The following is a 6,743-nucleotide window of genomic DNA, read 5'->3' as shown; positions in this document are numbered from 1 at the left end:
GCTATGGAGGCTGAAGATGCTGCAACTTACTACTGTCAGCAGTATAATAACTTCCCTCGCACAGTGATCCGCCCCATGACATAAACCACCAGGAAGCAGAAGTGTGAGGCTGGGCTGCCCAGCGGCTCCTGCTGGTGTCTCCAACCGCAGAGCAAGTTCCCCATATGCAGCCGGGCTTGGAAGGTCCCGGGAAGGAATGGGTGGAAGCGTCCCAGGAAGCTCCTCTATGTCCTAACTTTCTTTTCAGTTTCACAATCCTGATGTAATGAAGGACACCAATCCAATAAGTACACTGGAGTCCTGTGGATTGCGGATCATTTTGTATTCACCTGGCAACAACAGATGAGCTCTTCTATGAATTCCAAGGAATCATTTTTAGTGGCTATTATCATTTGCAGATCTATACAGACAGCAAAATTTAAAGTGCCCATGTGTCTTTCATACCCCTGCCCCTACATCTAAACTTCACTAGCATAAATTGCAATTTTGTTGCAATCAATCAAGATAGATTTCAACTCAAAGCCAAGAGTTCCCATCAAGATTGACTCTAGCTGTTGAACATTTTACCACAATGCAACGGGGTGATGACGTGTGGCCAGGTTATTGGTGTGATGCAAGGTTTCATTTCCCTGAACAACACTGTCCACTGTCTTCCACCTTTGCCTCTCTTTTGTCCTCCAATTTCTGTGAGCCAATCATGTCTAACCATAGCTAGAGTTTTTCCTTTTCTGGAAGAATAAGATCTTGAAATTTACACTGTGAATATTTTCAAAAGCTAACTTCAGAATATACTGCTATGGGACATGGCAATAAAAAATAATAGGAAATACACATAGCTACCCCAAGACTATCTTCACATCATCTATAATCATTGCAAACATCCTGGCTTAGTGAAGGTGTTAGATGCTTTGCTATGCAACACGGTGGCGTTTTCATAGTACTGATTGTATCTCAGAGGTCACCAGAAGGGTCCAGGTTACTTGGGCTGAATATTAAGAGTCTATTGTAATTGAAGACATGCAGAGTAATTTTTCAATTCATGTTTATTTCAAGTCAATTTTGTGGATACATCCTTGACATAAATGCTGATACCCGTACAATGAGTTAATCTCCAGGTGGGACCCAAGAGCTCACGGTGTTCTTTTCTATATTATTCAGGGCCATTCACTGCTTCACCAAACCCAGGTGAGTGTCTTTCTGTGCTGGGCAGGGAAGGTCCCTTTGCTCCTCCTGTTCATATGTTTTGTGAGCAATGAAGGAAAAAAAAGAGGTTTCTTTTCATCCTGAGAACAATGTCTCCTTCCTGAGTTGTACATCTCCACATGTGCTTTCGAGGATGGGGACTCTCGAGCGCCTCACATAAACACAGCACTTCAGGCCAGTGTGGGCTGAGACTGAATTCTTGGGCCAACAGCAGGATTTGTCATGGCCCGCACAGGACCGACACCATGCTCTTCCTTTTCCTAATCAAGATAGTGGCAGTAGAGGAGGCTGCAGTCATTACGGGGACACAGTGTGCAGGTGGCACATTCTTTTTTTTCTCCCCAGAAAAATCTCAGATTCAGCAGCAGAAAGCATTTTCTGTACAGTCCATTCCCTGCTTCCTCACCCCACTGACAGGGTGTTTGGATTTACACCTACTCCCCAGGTTTTCTTTACTAATTTTTTGCCTTTTCAATAGGATGCATGAATTAAGATTAGTTTTTGTATTCTAAAACACACCAAGCACGTAAAAATAGCCATTAACAAATGTCTCAATGACCTCCACTCCATCATGTTACTATTGTGAATCGATGGAATAAAGTCTGAAAAAGCAAGTAGTGCGAACATTGGAAACGCTGATCAGTTCCTGGTGGAAAAGATGACCATGTGACCTTCTAGGAGCACTGCTTGGCTGAGTCTTGAAAACCTATTGTCAGAGTGGCACACCCAACAGGAGAACTTTTAGGTCTTTGACTAAAGTACTTGAAAACAGCTTGTGTAAACTTCTTCAAACTAGCTTTGTTCATACTAGCCTGAAGTGAAAACTACATCAATGGTCTTCAGCACATGAAGGAATAAATTATGACATGACCATCCATCAAATACTAGTCAGAGATAAAGAAGATCACATAATTAGTACATGAACAATAGGAATTGACAGAGCAAACAACTGCTACATAAAAATAGAACGCAACTGAGGAACAGAAGCTGTATAGATGTTTGAATGCAATTCTAGAGAAGGAAAATCTAACAGAGAGTGACACCTAATAGACCTGAGTTTGAAAAGACAATGGGGTGGGCAGGAAATTGGTTTCTAACCATGAAGGAAAAAACTTTGACTATTCAGGACAGTTTGTTATCCCATGGTAAGTTTCCCAGTGTAATGTTGATAGAAATTACACTGAATTGGGCTGGAATATAGCTCGGTAGCTCAGGCCCTGCCTAGCTCGTGTTAAGTTCTGAGTTCCATTCCTGATACCAAGAAAAAGAGAAAAATGAAAAGAAAAAAATTGAAAGTCACACTGAATCTGTGATTCACTGTAGATGGTGTGAATATTGTAACAGCATTTATTTCTCTGGCACAGGAACATGGGGCTTCTTTCCTTTTATTTGAGGCTTGAAGTCCAACTGATCAATGTTTCTCTGCTGTGATTGTATGTGCGTGTTTGTACCCTGTTTAAATGGTGCTTATTAGGCCTGAAGCTTTGTTCCTGTGCTTTCTCTGGAAGCTTACTGACTCCTACCTGTTGACTAGGATATTCTATTAATTTATATTTTTATGATGTCATACATATCAATATTTTCCAACATGCACTTAATTTCATATTCATTTCCAATTGCTCCTGACCATTTTTTTTCAAAAATGGCATAATTAAGCCATTTTAATTTCCTTTCATATCTTTGAAGAAATGATAGTGTCTAAATGATTGTGTCTATGCGGAACTTTTTCTGGCCCCTTCCTTTTGCTTCTTCAGCTTATTTATCTTTGTTCCTCTGGAGCAGTACACTACACTGTCCTTCTCAAGTTCTATGATAGAGCCCGCCCACTGTTGCAAAGCTGGAGGTCAAGCCAGGGTCCTATGCACGCTAGGCAAGTGCTCTACTATTGAGCTACATCCCCATTCCCTATGCAACTCACACAATGGAATTTTATTCATATTCTTTTTTATTCCTTAAAATTTTTGTGACTGGTCTAGGCCTTTGATTTATTTTTTTATGTTCTAGTAACTGCTCATCGCAGTAGGGTGATGCGGAGAACCACCCAGGGGGCAGCTCCTGGCTGCGCAGAAAGCCCTGCTGCTGAGTTCAGTGAAATGGGGCCAGGGAGCTGAGGAAAGAGGGACCCAGGGTGGTCATCTGCGGGGTTGTGGTCATCCTCTGACCTATGCTACTAAGCCTCAATGAATGCTGCCCTTTGAAAATTCCCACGAGGGTGTGGCTGCACTAGGGACCCTGGGAAGGAAGCAAGCACACACAGGAGAGCAGTATCTGGAGGACAAATGTCATGCAGAGACTTATTTCAACCCTACACAATCAGGCACTTAGGATACACACTTAGCATAACTGGACTTAAATAATTACAATAATGCTGTTGTCATAAACTGGGTGAGTACGTAGGTGCAGGTGATGAGACACAGCCGAACTGAAGAGAACCAGGGCTTAGTAGGTTTGTACTGAGCATGTCTGGCTGAGTCTAGAGGTTTGGCCAGACAGGAAGACACCAGGATCAAGATCTGCGAGAGCAGAGAAGAAGCTCTGTGCTCAGGCTGATCCAAGGACCTTCTATCCTGACCACCTGGGCGTGGCCTGCTCACATATGGATGACAAGAGACCAGCATGGGTGCAGCTGCACTCTCAGCTCATCCGGGTCCTGCTGTTTTGCATGCCCCACCCAATCCCCTCTGCTCTGTGGAGCCAATATCATGGCCTGGGCTGGACCTCTGGGACGATCTGCACCAGGGAGGACCAAGCGTGCACCATGGAAGTCCTGGCTCCACTCCTCTGTGTCCTGGTGCTCTGGGTCCCAGGTGAGGGTTGTGTGGGATACTTCTGCATATCTATGAAAACTCAGTGTTGGCTTCTATGTACAGTACTAGCAGCGCTGTTTAATAAGCATAATAATTAAAGTTCAGTGGAGATCAATGAGCTTAGCCCTGGTGAGAATTCAATTGGTATGCCGTAGATTACATGGTGGACATTACTGTTTTATTTTTTCTATCTCATACTGCACTGGACAAACCCAGTTGACCCTGTCTCCAGCCTCCCTGGCTTTTCCTTCAGGAGAAACAGCCACTCTCAGCTGCAGGGCCAGTCAGAGTGTGAGCAGCTACCTAGCCTGGTACCAGCAGAAAGCCGGGCAGGCTCCCAAGCTCCTCATCTCTGGTGCCTCCACCAGGGCCACGGGCATCCCAACCTGGTTCAGCGGCTGTCAGACTTCACCCTTCCCATCAGCAGCCTGGAGCCTGAGGATGTTGCAATTTATTACTGTCAGCAGTATACTGAGTTCCCTCCCAAAGTGATTCAAGCGATTATAAAAAAAACTTCCCCGGGGAAGCAGAAGTGTGGGGCTGGGCTGCCCCAGCTGCCCCTCCTGTTGGCTCCACCTGCTGAGTCTCTCACATGTAGCCAGGCTTTGAAGGTCACAGAGAGGGCTTAAAGTAAGCCCACTAGAAGACTTTTCTGCTCTGTAATTCATCCCTCCACCGGGTCCTAGCAACAGCCACCTGAGGATTCCTTTTCTGATTTAATGAATGGCAGAGGTTATCACACTTTGGTCATGTTCCAGCCATAGGGTGCTGGGTTAGTTGTACTCTCCTCATTGAGGAATGATGTGGTGTAAAAAGCATGTTTCTAGCTGTGCATGTGAGGGTGTTTCCAGGCAAGAGTGGGCTGTGACTCTGCAAATCCTTCCCTGATGGTAACTAGCACCACCCACTAGGCTGGGGTCCCGGATGGAACTGAAAAAGCAAGAGAAATGGGGGACATTTCTCTCTTTCCACTTTGTTCCTTCTTAAATGGGTTCACTTTTTGCTTCTATTAATCTTCTGTACACAAAACTAGAAGGTTTTATATCTTTGAACCTGGATTGAATCACTGGCTCTGTCATGGCCCTCTGGCTTTTGACTTGAAGTGGTGCCAAGTCCCTTCTCTCCCTGTCCTTCTGAAGCATCAGGCTTCTTGGATCAAGACACTGCTGACTTCTCTGACTCTCCAGCCTGAAATCAGGTTTCCTAGGCCGTCCAGCCTCTGTGGCGCTGAGAGCAGACGTAATTAATTCATTCCTATATATAAACATATATTCCATTTTCTCTGCTTTCTGTGGGGAACAATAACAGGACTATTGCATGACATAAACAACAAAGGATAATTCATTATAGATGTGGTAATCATGATTATAGAATATAGAATATTAATCCTACAGGGTGTGCTGGTCATGGGAGGCCCGCCTGAGAATGGCTGCCAGCAGCACAAGAGGCTGCACTGGAGGAGCTGGAAGGAGGCTGCTGGGGAAGCTGTGGGGAGCTGCTGGGGGCTGCTGGTTCTCTTGGGGTGTTCTGCTGGAGGGCCTGGCCATGGTGGCTGTCCTGGTGAACTTTGTTCTCATCAGAGGAGGAGCTCAGGATCTCCCTGTTGCTGCGGATGACTATGGAGCTTTGGGGGAGCTCTGGCTCTTACGTTGAGTGTTGCTTCCTGGATACACTTCAGATCTTTCATCTTGCTAGCACAGATCCTTCATCCCACTGGCATAGACTTTCTAGCTTCTACCGCTGACTTTTGGGCCTTCCCAGGGCAGATCCGCACGACACATTGTCAGGGACTCTAGGCTTCCAGCTCCACATGTGGGAGGCATGCTATGAGCTCGAGGTCTTCAGCTGGACTCATGCAGGGCATTATCCTGCCATCCAGGTTCTCATCTGGATTCTTTGGTCTTTAGTATGTGGACAGATTTCCTTCAGCCTTTGTATGTAATTTGCAAAATGTGTCCTGTATTGTATTGTTCCCTTGCAAATCCCTCAAGTTGTATAGGATCTAATAGCAGAATCCCGAGTGTGTCTTCCACTCCCTGCCCAGCCTGAGGAGCCCAGCGGTGGTGGTGCTGATGGTCTCAGCTGACTGGAGCACACTGCAGATGCTTCTAGACTTTTCCCTTCTGCCTGCCTGCCTCGCTGAAGTTGTGAGTGAGAACTGAACCCCTTGATTTGATGTCAAGCACCTAATGAGAGGGCTCCCCATTGGCTAAGTTTTTGGAATTTCTAAAGTGAAAAGTCAATTTGAGAAATGTGCTTCTAGAAATGTTTTGGTAGTGGGGAGTGAAGATCTGACCAAAGTAATAAACAACAAAAAAAATACACATATATGAATATAACACACACACACACACACACACACACACACACACACATATATATCCCTATATATATGCAAAATGGTATTGTGAGGGTTGGGTCATTCTGGCGAGAAAAAAGAGGAGGTTGAAGGGAAGAAACATCTGAAGAATATAATTAAGGAACACGATGCAGGTGGAATTACACACAAAAGTGGTGGGAAGCAGAAACATTAAAGCTAGTATTTGGTTTAAAAGTGTGAAAGTTTATGCTAAAATAGGAAAAGTCCGTTGGGATTCAGCTTTTAGGACCTGCTTAGGAAGAAGAACGCATCATCCTAAGAGCTGAGCTGTCTTCCGCATCATATGCATCAGCAGCACATTCTTCTGCAGAGCACATCAGTGTAACAAATGCCATCCACAGAAAAGCTGACCT

The 6,743-nt window shown here is 45.0% G+C and overlaps 1 long non-coding RNA gene across 1 annotated transcript in view; it reads right to left on the bottom strand.

Moving 5' to 3' along the window:
* Positions 1-2,999, bottom strand: part of LOC111817247 — an 11,789-nt gene extending 8,790 nt beyond the window's left edge. The window contains exons 1-2 of the long non-coding RNA XR_002821489.1: positions 2,989-2,999; positions 1,529-1,531 (exon numbers count right to left, since the gene is read on the bottom strand). This is a non-coding gene — a long non-coding RNA (uncharacterized LOC111817247). The remainder of the gene's footprint in view (positions 1-1,528; positions 1,532-2,988) is intronic.
* Between the last annotated feature and the right edge of the window lie 3,744 nt (positions 3,000-6,743).

This window comes from Octodon degus, unplaced genomic scaffold (assembly GCF_000260255.1).
Source record: "Octodon degus isolate 3935 unplaced genomic scaffold, OctDeg1.0 scaffold00052, whole genome shotgun sequence".
In the NCBI taxonomy this organism is placed as follows: domain Eukaryota; kingdom Metazoa; phylum Chordata; class Mammalia; order Rodentia; family Octodontidae; genus Octodon; species Octodon degus.
Note: the sequence above shows the minus strand (reverse complement) of the source record. Positions and strands in the feature narration are given on the sequence as shown.